A 13,089-nucleotide genomic window follows, 5' to 3' on the forward strand; every position below is an offset into this window, starting at 1 on the left:
TAATAACAGTATATTACATACTTAAAAATTGATAAAATGGTAGAATTTAAGAATTCTCACTACTGAAAAAATTATGAGGTAAATAAATTTTGTCCCCTTGAAAAACCAGTGAATGTCTATTTTGTAAAATGTACTTCATATTCTGATCCTGTTTTTTGACTTTTTTAAAAAAATACAACGATTTGGAGCTATTCTAGATAATATTGGTGACTTATGGTTGTTGAAAAAGTTTTGGTCAGGATTGTAACAACAGTCTTAATTCTTAGTGCATGTCTGTGCAAAAAAACAAAAACTGATGACAGCATAAGTTCTTGCTTTACCATGGAGGTAAGAAAATGCCAAATGAATTACTAAGCATTGTTAGAACCTATTATGTAAGGAGTGTAATGGTTGCACTTCTTCAATTCAAGCTTTATTTGGGAAAATAATAAAAGCCAAAACAGAACAATAAAACTTTTCAACATTTCCAAAATGTTAATAGCCTTAGTAGTTTCAAAAGACACCCACAAACTCCAAATTTTTCCAGGTATACACTGAAGGGAAAAGGTGAAGCCATTCACTCCTTTATGCCTTGTTTCAATGTGTTAAGGTCTTTCAGTAAGTGAAGTGTTGGACAAGGATACGTCTTCTGGATTTCTCCTCTTTTTCAGTCCAAAAATCAATTTGAACATTTTCAGTGCACATGATTGAACTAAGTACTCTCCAATTTTATAGAATCTTAGAGAAGAGAGTTTTGTAAAGTTGAACCCAACTTTTGGAAGTTGTTGGCCTTTTAATTTTGAGATTTTCTTGTGTAAAAATTTTCTCAAAGTTTTTATAAATAACACTGGGGCCTTGCTGTGCTATCACATTAATGCAAGTGAAGCTGTAGTCAACAGCCTTTATCATCATCCTGTTTTTCAACATTCCAACTTAAATTGAATGTGTAAAAAAACACAAGGCAAATAATGATAAAATATATGATTCAAGTGGCACTTTGAAACTCCATGGTAAAAGCCTTAAGTCTTAAGCAATTTGATATATCTTATAGAAACAAGAAATTTATCTTGTCATTTAGGTAAATTTGTAAAGCAAGAAAGATAGATCTTTGAAAATTCATCCAAAACATTTACCCTTTTTTATTGCTTTAATCCTCATATTGACAGAAAGTTTCCAACAAAGCTCAGGAGACAAACCCTTCTGTGACTGTGACTACTTTAAATTTTTTTTCAGTTGTAGATGGACACAATACCTTTATTTTGTTTGTTTTTATTTTTAATGTGGTGCAGGGATGGATCCCAGTGCCTCATGCATGCTAGGCAAGCGCTTTACCACAGAGCCACAACCCCAGCCCTGAATGGGGCTACATTTGAGTATAAAATTCCATGGTTCTCTATGTCTATGCCTTACTACATAATGGCTCTCATATCTGATATCATTTACAATTCTCTCACAAAGTCATTTTTTAAAGACACACAACATTAATAGAAAAATGATCATAAATACCCTCGTTATATTAACCACAACAGAGTTTGAAAGGAATAAATTAATCATAGAAATTTTGCCATTCACAGAAGTTGCCAAACTCTGTAAGACCTTTATTATTCACAATTTGTTAATAACAATGAATGATGTTAGCACTCTTTTCCCCTCTTTTTTTATTAGCTCTTTTTAGTTATACACAACAGTAGAATTCATTTGGACATAACTATAAAAGCATGGAATACATCTTGTTCTAGTTCAGTCCCCAGTTCCTCTTCTTCCCCTATTTCCCTCCACCCTGTCTCCCTTTCTTCCACTGATATTTTTGCCATTTACCCATAATTGGTTTTTTTAATTAATTTCTTGTGGATATACACGATGGTGAGATTCACTGTGGTATATTTTTGTATGTAAATAGGAAAAATATTTCAGATTCATTCTACTGTCTTTCCTTTTCCTATTATCCTCCCTTCCCTAATTCCCCTTTGTCTACTCTACTGAACTTTTATTCCTTTTACTTTTTTAATCCCAGCACAGCCCCTCTGGCCCTCTTATTGTGGGTTAGCTTTCACATATCAGAGAAAACATTCAACCTTTGGTTTTGGGGATTGGCTTATTTCACTTAGCATGATAGTCTCCAGATCCATCCATTTACTGGCACATGTCATAAAGTCATTCTTCTTTTTGGCTGAGTAATACTCCATTGTATATATATACCACAGTTTCTTTATTCAATTTAACAATTTTCACAACAGTCAAATGTGTTTGATATTGCCTGGGCTATGTAGAAGCTGAGAAGCTGAACACCCAGAATAACGAATTTTTGTTTAAACTATCCACTTGTGTAACATTTCACCAAACAGTGAAAACCTGTAAAAAACAAAACAAAAAAACTGTATTTTACTGATTTTTGTGTTTTACTTTCTATCACATGATAAAAATGTGAGGTCTATGAGAACAGAGTTTTTTTAAAAGCTCAAAATCATTGCTACAATTTTTTTCTTTTCTTTTCATGCTACTGGATTAAACCCAGAGGTACTCTACAACTGAATTACATCCCTGACCTTTTTTACATTTTATTTTGAGACAGGGTCTCATTAAATTGCTTAAGGTCTTGCTAAGTGCCAAGACTGGCCTCAAACTTACCATGCTCCCAAATAGCAGGGATTAAAGGCATGTGACATCATAACTGACTCAATGCTATATTTTTAATACCTAGGATATTGAATATTTGTTGAAGACAAACTATCATTTTGTAAGTACTGTTGTTTTCACCATCATTCACAATTAGGTCTAGTTTCAAAACCAGATCTCAGCACAGCTCATTCTCTAAGGTAAGTGAAACACACACAATTGAATGTCTGACTCCCTCTAGTGCTGCAAGAGTTCCTACAAAGCCCCTACCACTTTCAGAGATCAAGTTTAAAATCTGTGTGTTTTCTTAAAATACAGGAAGCACCACACAAAATGAAAATAAGAAGGCTTTTGTTCAAAAAGTATTAAGCATTTCGAGATGGTGACAGCAGAGCATTAAAGCAAGCACGGGGCCCTAGGAGACAGCACCTGTCAGATACCAACTATGGCAATCTTGTAAGGCAGGGTCTTGTTAGAACTAGATTTTAGAAATCTTAAAAAATAAATACAGGGCAAAATTATCAGAATTCTCTTTTAAAGTTTTCTCATATTCATGTCCCCTGATGAGTCTGTATTGTAAAGATTTGAAGAGCAGCCTAAAGCTGAAAAATAATTTAAATCCTAAATTACATAAACTACATAACCACTTTTTCTGGTCCCAAGGTGATGTTTTGGCTATATGGATTTACATCTGGTTATCATTATTTATTGTCACATTATCTCATCAAGTTATTTTAATAATTCAAGATTTAAAATCTCACTGGTGTGATCTTTTACCAGGGTGTTTATTTATCAAGTAAATAAGAACTTTTAAAGGGAGCAATCACTTTAAAATACTGATTCCTTCCACAAGAGTTTATTAAAAATTTATTTATGCAAATTATGGTGCTTGCTTCTTTAAGAAATTTAAGCATTGTAAGGAAAAAAGGAGGCTAATTTGCTGGAAATCAACTTTATTGAAGCCCATTAACCACATGATCAATTTGCTGAGTATCCAATTTGCTAAAATTTGCAGAACCGAATGACTACTTTAATGGAAATATTTGTCATCTTTTAACAGGATTTTTTATTTTAGTGATAGTAATACACTCACACAAACATATACATAGAAAATTATACATGCATGTATAATATACATGTACATATCACATGTACATATTAGATATATACACATATATACACATACTTATTTGTGATTATATCTAACTTGTTTTAAAAAGATTAAGAATAAAAGAAAGATTATCTGGAGCTGGGGTTGTGGCTCAGTGATAGAGCACTTGCCTCACATGTGTGAGGCACTGGGTTCAGTTCTCAGCACCACATATAAATAAATGAATTAAAGCTCCATCAACAACTAAAAATATATTTAAAATATATCTGGAGGAGACAACTATAATGGATCAGGACCAGGTGATTAATCTTGATTAAATGGAAAATAAAACAGGATGAAATAGGAGTGATCATATTATTTATTGAATATTCTATGTCAGTTGTTGGTTGAGATACTCTGAAAATTGGTGAAAGAATCTTAATACTAAAAGTTTGAGGAAAAAATCAACATAAATATGTTCCTAATCACTTTCTTGATATATCCAAAGTTTAGGATGGTTTTCCTCTTTGTTATAAACTATATGGATTTTTTTCTATAGGAAAATCTGCCGGGATTCCAACATGGCGGCGGGCGTGGACAGATCAAGTCTCTGACCTCTTCAGCTGTGCAGGCATAGGGAGTCGTAAACAACCTAAATCTGTTTGCTCAGGATCACTAGGCAATGCTGAGCTGACATGGATCTGGGGCGAACAGTCTGGGCCTCTCAGAACACACACTAAGCTCGGATCGGCTGAATTCAAGCTCCCATTCGCCTGCTTCCCACAGACAAACAGCTGTGACTCAGCACTAATCCATCTGGCTGAAACAACTGGTTAGCCCTTCTGATCCTACGGAGGTAAATGCCTACCGAGCCTTCATAGGTAGTGGCCACAGGTTTGAAACGGGGCTTGGGAGAGACAGTAAGGACCCACCCGTTCCATTGGTCACGAACTGTCGCCATTTGCAAGAGATACCACCATGGCAGAGAACTGACATCACCAGACTGCGGCGGAGGAGATAACTTCATTGAAACCTGCGGCTACAGGTGTGTAATTCCCTAGCCTTCCCTCTCCACACATCGGGAAAACCTTAAGGGCCCCTCCCAGTTCTCCTGTGAGCGCGATAGCCAGACGGAGGGAATCAGAGGTGGCGCGGGACCCGCGGCACGGAACTATCGCTCCCACCAGTGCTGACAGCTGAGGTCTCTTGCACCAGCTACCGGGGGCGTGGCTACCGGAGGGCAAGGAAAATTCGCTGAGGATTCTCAGCCCCAAGCTCTACAAACTTAGGGTCTGAGGGAATGGCAAACTGGAAGAGTGTGCCCAGTCATTCATGAAAACAGGGCTCCCGGGAGCAGCAGACCTGGCGTGTAGCCAGTATTGTGGTGAGCGGCACCCGTGAGAGGGGCCTGGCTAGAGGAAAAGTGGGAAGTGACTAGACACAACAGGAGGCCCTAGGCACTCAAGACTGGAGACTCGCCCAGTCTGGGAGGAGCTGCTGCACAGTGATTGGTTCCCGCGTATTGACAGGAGAAACTTGGCCTGGTGGGCATAGTGCCACCTACTGGAAGAGAAGTTAATCAAACTCTAAGACTGCATTTATTGGTTTTTTTTTGTTTGTTTGTTTTTCTTTTTTCTTTTCTCTTTTTTTTGATTTGGGTTTTTCTTTCATTTTTCTTTCTTGTGGTTTTTTAAAATTTTTTTTACAAAATTTAAAAAAAATTTTTTTTTCTTCTAATTTTAATTTTAATTTGTTAAATTATTTAAAAAAATTTTTTTTCTTTTTTTATTTCCTATTTTTTTCTTCTTTTGTCTTTTCATTTCTTTTCAATTATCTTATCCCCCCTTCCTTGAATTCTACCTGCTTACTTTCATCCTCTTTAGTGACTTCTTCCCTTCCCTTCTAATACCTTTCCTCCCAAGCATCAAATAAATTTATAGGAGTAAACAGTAACTCAGCAGTCAAACAGAACAAGAAGTAACATGAGCAGCTTCAAAAAGCAAGGAAGAAAAGGAGTACAAATAATGCAGGACAGCCTAAATATTCAGGAGGACCTAGAGTCATCAGAAAAATGGTCATATAAAGAACTCAAGGAACACCTTAGACAGATGGAATGGAACCTTAAAGAGGATACAAGACAGCAAATTCAAGCAGCAAAAGAACACATTGAGAATGAATTACATAAACAGATACAAGAAGAAGTTAAGCATCTTTATCAGGAGATAGAGATTATAAAAAATAATCAAACAATAATTCTAGAAATGAAGGAAACGATAAACCAAATTAAAAACTCAATTGAGAGTACCACTAACAGAGTGGAGCAAGTAGAAGCCAGAACGTCAGATAATGAAGACAAAATATATCATCTTGAAAACAGTCTAGCCAACTCAGAAAGGCTGGTAAAAAATCAAGAGAAAAACATCCAAGAGTTATGGGATAACATAAAAAAAACAAACTTACGAGTCATCGGGATAGAAGAAGGTACAGAGATTCAAACCAAGGGAATGAGTAACCTACTGAATGAAATAATTACAGAAAACTTTCCAGAAATAAAAAAGGAAACGGATATACAAATTGAAGATGCATACAGGACACCAAGCACACAAAATCACAGTAGACCAATGCCAAGACACATTGTTATGAAGATGTCCAATATACAGAACAAAGAGAAAATATTAAAAGCTACAAGAGAAAGGAGACAGATTACATTCAGGGGTAAACCAATAAGGTTAACAACAGATTTTTCATCACAGACACTGAAAGCAAGAAGGTCATGGAACAATGTATTTCAAACACTGAAAGACAATGGATGCCAACTAAGAATTCTGTATCCAGCAAAATTAAGCTTCAGGTATGACAACGAAATAAAAATCTTTCATGATAAACAAAAGTTAAAAGAATTTGCAGCCAGAAAACCAGCATTGCAAATCATTTTGAGCAAAACACTACACGAGGAAGAAATGAAAAACAATAACCAAAACCATCAGTGGGAAGTGCCTCGGTAAAGACAGAGGGCGAGGGGAAAGATAATCATGGAGAAACAAACTAAATTTTTAAAAAATGGATAAATAATCAAACATGGATGGAAGTACAAACCATATATCAATAGTAACTCTGAATGTTAATGGCTTAAACTCTCCAATAAAGCGACATAAGCCGGTATCATGGATTAAAAAAACAAATCCAACAATATGCTGCCTCCAGGAGACACATCTGATTGGAAAAGACATACACAGGCTGAAGGTGAAAGGATGGGAAAAAATATACCACGCACACGGTAAGCATGGGTGGCCATCCTCATATCGAATAAAATCGACTTCAAGACTAAGTTAATCAAAAGGGATAAAGAAGGACATTATATACTGTTAAAAGGAACCATTCACCAACAAGATATAACAATTATCAATATTTATGCACCAAATAATGGTGCTGCGACATTCATAAAACAAATTCTCCTCAAGTTCAAGAATCAAATAGACCACAACACAATAATTATGGGTGACTTCAACACACCTCTCTCATCATTGGACAGATCTTCCAAACAAAAGTTGAATAAAGAAACTATAGAACTCAATATCACAATCAATAACCTAGACTTAACTGACATATATAGAATATATCAACCATCATCAAATGGATATACTTTTTTCTCAGCAGCACATGGATCCTTCTCAAAAATAGACCATATATTATGCCATAGGGCAACCCTCAGTAAATATAAAGGGGTGGAGATAATACCATGCATTTTATCTGATCATAATGGAATGAAACTGGAAATCAATGATTAAAGAAGGAAGGAAAAATCCTACATCACATGGAAAATGAACAATATGTTACTGAATGATCAAAGGGTTACAGAAGACATAAAGGAGGAAATCAAAAAATTCTTAGAGATAAATGAAAATACAGACACAACATATCGGAATCTATGGGACACAATGAAAGCAGTTTTAAGAGGAAAATTCATTGCCTGGTGGTCATTCCTCAAAAAAAGAAAAAACCAACAAATAAATGAGCTCACACTTCATCTCAAAGCCCTAGAAAAGGAAGAGCAAAACAACAGCAAATGTAGCAGAAGGCAAGAAATAATTAAAATCAGAGCAGAAATCAATGAAATTGGAACAAAAGAAACTATTGAAAAAATTAACAAAACTAAAAGTTGGTTCTTCGAAAAAATAAATAAGATCGACAGACCTTTAGCCATGCTAATGAAGAGAAGAAGAGAGAGAACTCAAATTACTAACATACGGGATGAAAAAGGCAATATCACAACAGATGCTACAGAAATACAGAAAACAATTAGAAATTATCTTAGAAAACCTATATTCCAATAAAATAGAAGATAGTGAAGACATCAATAAATTTCTTAAGTCATATGATTTGCCCAGACTGAGTCAGGAGGATACACACAATTTGAACAGACCAATATCAGTGGATGAAATTGAAGAAGCCATCAAAAGACTACCAACCAAGAAAAGCCCAGGACCGGATGGGTATACAGCGGAGTTTTACAAAACCTTTAAAGAAGAATTAATACCAATACTTTTCAAGTTATTTCAGGAAATAGAAAAAGAGGGAGCTCTTCCAAATTCATTCTATGAGGCCAACATCACCCTGATTCCGAAACTAGGCAAAGACACCTCAAAGAAAGAAAACTACAGACCAATATCTCTAATGAACCTAGATGCAAAAATCCTCAATAAAATTCTGGCGAATCGAATACAAAAACACACCAAAAAAATTATGCACCATGATCAAGTAGGATTCATCCCTGGGATGCAAGGATGGTTCAATATACAGAAATCAATAGACTTAAAGATAAGAACCATATGATCATCTTGATAGATGCATTCGACAAAGTACAGCATCCCTTTATGTTCAAAACATTAGAAAAACTAGGGATAACAGGAACTTACCTTGACATTGTAAAAGCTATCTATGCTAAGCCTCAGGCTAGCATCATTCTGAATCGACAAAAGTTAAAGGCATTCCCTCTAAAATCTGGAACAAGACAGGGATGCCCTCTATCACCATTTCTATTCAATATAGTTCTTGAAACACTGGCCAGAGCAATTAGACAGACGAAAGAAATTAAAGGCATAAAAATAGGAAAAGAAGAACTTAAATTATCACTATTTGCAGATGACATGATTCTATACCTAGAAGACCCAAAAAGGTCTACAAAGAAACTACTAGAACTAATAAATGAATTCAGCAAAGTGGCAGGATATAAAATCAACACACATAAATCAAAGGCATTTCTGTATATCAGCGACAAAACTTCTGAAACGGAAATGAGGAAAAACACTCCATTCACAATATCCTCAAAAAAAATAAAATACTTGGGAATCAACCTAACAAAAGAGGTGAAAGATTTATACAATGAAAACTACAGAACTCTAAAGAGAGAAGTAGAAGAAGATCTTAGAAGATGGAAAAATATACCCTGTTCATGGATAGGCAGAACTGACATCATCAAAATGTCGATATTACCAAAAGTTCTCTATAGGTTTAATGCAATGCCAATCAAAATCCCAATGGCATTTCTTGTAGAAATAGACAAAGCAATCATGAAATTCATATGGAAAAATAAAAGACCCAGAATAGCAAAAGCAATTCTAAGCAGGAAGTGTGAATCAGGCGGTATAGCGATACCAGATTTCAAACTATATTACAGAGCAATAGTGACAAAAACAGCATGGTACTGGTACCAAAACAGGCGGGTGGACCAATGGTATAGAATAGAGGACACAGAGACTAATCCACAAAGTTACAACTATCTTATATTTGATAAAGGGGCTAAAAGCATGCAATGGAGGAAGGATAGCATCTTCAACAAATGGTGTTGGGAAAACTGGAAATCCATATGCAACAAAATGAAACTGAATCCCTTTCTCTCGCCATGCACAAAAGTTAACTCAAAATGGATCAAGGAGCTTGATATCAAATCAGAGACTCTGCGTCTGATAGAAGAAAAAGTTGGCTCTGATCTACATATTGTGGGGTCGGGCTCCAAATTCCTTAATAGGACACCCATAGCACAAGAGTTAATAACAAGAATCAACAAATGGGACTTACTTAAACTAAAAAGTTTTTTTTCTCAGCAAGAGAAACAATAAGAGAGGTAAATAGGGAGCCTACATCCTGGGAACAAATTTTTACTCCTCACACTTCAGATAGAGCCCTAATATCCAGAGTATACAAAGAACTCAAAAAATTAGACAATAAGATAACGAATAACCCAATCAACAAATGGGCCAAGGACCTGAACAGACACTTCTCAGAGGAGGACATACAATCAATCAACAAGTACATGAAAAAATGCTCACCATCTCTAGCAGTCAGAGAAATGCAAATCAAAACCACCCTAAGATACCATCTCACTCCAGTAAGATTGGCAGCCACTATGAAGTCAAACAACAACAAGTGCTGGAGAGGATGTGGAGAAAAGGGTACACTTGTACATTGCTGGTGGGACTGCAAATTGGTGCAGCCAATTTGGAAAGCAGTTTGTAGATTCCTGGGAAACCTGGGAATGGAACCACCATTTGACCCTGCTATTGCCCTTCTCGGACTATTCCCTGAAGACCTTAAAAGAGCATGCTACAGGGATACTGCCACATCGATGTTCATAGCAGCAGAATTCACAATAGCTAGACTGTGGAACCAACCCAGATGCCCTTCAATAGATGAATGGATAAAAAAAATGTGGCATCTATACACAATGGAGTACTATGCAGCAATAAAAAATGACAAAAATCATAGAATTTGCAGAGAAATGGATGGCACTAGAGCAGATTATGCTTAGTGAAGCTAGCCAATCCCTAAAAAACAAATACCAAATGTCTTCTTTGATATAATGAGAGCAACTATGAACAGAGCAGGGAGGAAGAGCAGGAAGAAAAGATTAACTTTAAACAGAGACATGAGATGGGAGGGAAAGGGAGAGAAAAGGAATATTGCATGGTAATGAAGGGAGACCCTCAATGCTATACAAAATTACATATAAGAGGTTGTGAGGGGAATGGGAAAATAACAAGGAGAGAAATGAATTACAGTAGATGGGGTAGAGAGAGAAGATGGGAGGGGAGGGGAGGGAGGATAGTAGGGGATAGGAAAGGTAGCAGAATACAACAATTACGAATAGGGCATTATGTAAAATTGTGGATGTGTAACCGACGTGATTCTGCAATCTGCATTTGGGGTAAAATTGGGGGTTCATTACCCACTTCAATCTAATGTATGAAATATGATATGTCAAGAGCTTTGTAATGTGAACAACCAATAAAAAAATTAAAAAAAGAAAAAAAGAAAATCTGCCTATGTCAATGGTTCCTCATTAGAAATCACAATTTCAGTACATAATATGGCACTAGTTTTTCCAACTACTTCTAGTTTATTTTACAATACTTTCAAATAACATTTTCAACTTTTGTTTTTAAATTTTTTTAGTTGTATTAGGACATATACCTTTATTTTATTCATTTATTTAATTTTATGTGATGCCAGAGATCAAACTCAGTGCCTCACGCATGCTAGGCAAGTGTTCTACCACTGAACCACAACCCTGGCCCCCATTTTCAACTTTTTAGATACTAAAAGCATTTTAATACTCTTTTAGTATCTACTAGCCTATTTGTCATGTCCATCTTAATTTGTAAATTTAAAAGCATTTGAAAAAAATCAGAATTTTGACCTGAATTGTATTTAAACTAATTTTTTGTGTAATCACTCAAAATTTAACTTAGGTTAACTTTAATTTGAAAACATCAGGAAAAAATCAAAATTAGCTCAAATAATTCCATATTAAAAATATTCCCACACTAAATTTTATTTTGGTTAGTAATAGTGAAAATAAACAATTATATATTTCATAGGCAATAGCCTAAATTGGATATTTTTGTTGATAAATTATTCTTAGTAAGGTTGCTGAGTATTGCTACTTAACAGTACAATCCAAATTTAATAAATAAGGCAAATAAGTCATTGGCAAATTGGTATTCAACCACCTGATTTTTTGCTAATTGGCCTGTCTATACACATAGACGAGGGAAGGGTGAATAGGACTTTAAGAAATCCCAATTTTCAGGAAGAAAATGGAAGAGAAAAAGTTATTAGAGAAGTAGGAAGAAGTCCAAGACTCTTCAGAAGAATGGAATCTCAAGGAAATTTAGCAATGTCACATGCTATAAAGTTCCAAGATAAGTAAGGTCAGTGGTAGCTTTGTAGGCCAGCTTTTCAGTAGAGAGTGATTTGGGGAGTCAGTTTGCAAAAAGTTATGAAATGAATGTACCAAGATTAAACAAAATTATTTTCTTAAATCCAACCAGATAAAGTCCTCAAAGGCAAGGACTTAATTTTATTTGTTTTACTAATTTGAGAATTCTTCTATTTTTCTCTCTTCCATCTAGAGTTGTCAGATTTAGTAAATTAAAATACAGAAAGATAAGTTTGAAGGTTAAATAAAACTAACTGAATAATTTTTAGTATGAGTATATCCTAAACATTGCATAGGACATAGAAAGAGATTCATTATTTATGTTAAAGTCAAATGTATTTATTTGGGGGGGTGCAAATTTAACTGGGTGGATTGTTTTATCTGTCATCTCCCAGGAGGAAAGGGGATTTATTACAAGTGATATAGGAAGAAATTTGTTTAAACAATCATTTGAGATGAAAAGAGTTTTGAAAGAGAGCATAAGTAGGGAATTGACCATGTCATGAAAGAAAAATAAGGGTATTTTTGAAAAAGAATAACAAAAGAAAAATGAAAAGTAAATAAAAAGAATTCATATTTTCTATTTATGAATAGTTTCAAATTTATAGAAAGTGGAACGTATCATATGTACACGTAAATTCTAAAATTATTTAAAAAGTTACAGGTTTTATTTCATCATTTTCCAGATTTTTATCTCACATTTTTCCTTAGGTCAGACCACTTGAAGCAAATGCCAGTCATTAGGACACCCCAAACCTAAAAAAACTCAGCATGGAAGTCCATAACCCATGAACATTTTCCTACTTAAAAATAATACCATCATCCTATCTAGCAAAATGAACAATTCCATAATATCCTTGAACATTTGATCCATATTCCATTTCCTTAAATATCTTGTAAAAATACCAAACATTTTAAAATGGGAAATCTGAAAGCTGAAGTGGGTGGAGATTCTCGCTCTTTTGATAGAGTAGAAAGAGGAAAATGACTGAGCATCACTCTGCCTCAGGAGATTGCTTGATCAGTGAGGATAATAAAAATAACAATCGTAACAAGATTGTTGTGGGCTGTGCCTATTACAGTGTTTGGGACTTATTGAGATTATCAATTATTATGATTGTCAAGGAGTAGCAAGTCTTACAATTAATCTACCTGGGGAGGATTAATGACCAAGGAAGGGTAAATA

This window comes from Spermophilus citellus, assembly GCF_964194105.1.
Source record: "Spermophilus citellus genome assembly, chromosome: 14".
Taxonomy (NCBI): domain Eukaryota; kingdom Metazoa; phylum Chordata; class Mammalia; order Rodentia; family Sciuridae; genus Spermophilus; species Spermophilus citellus.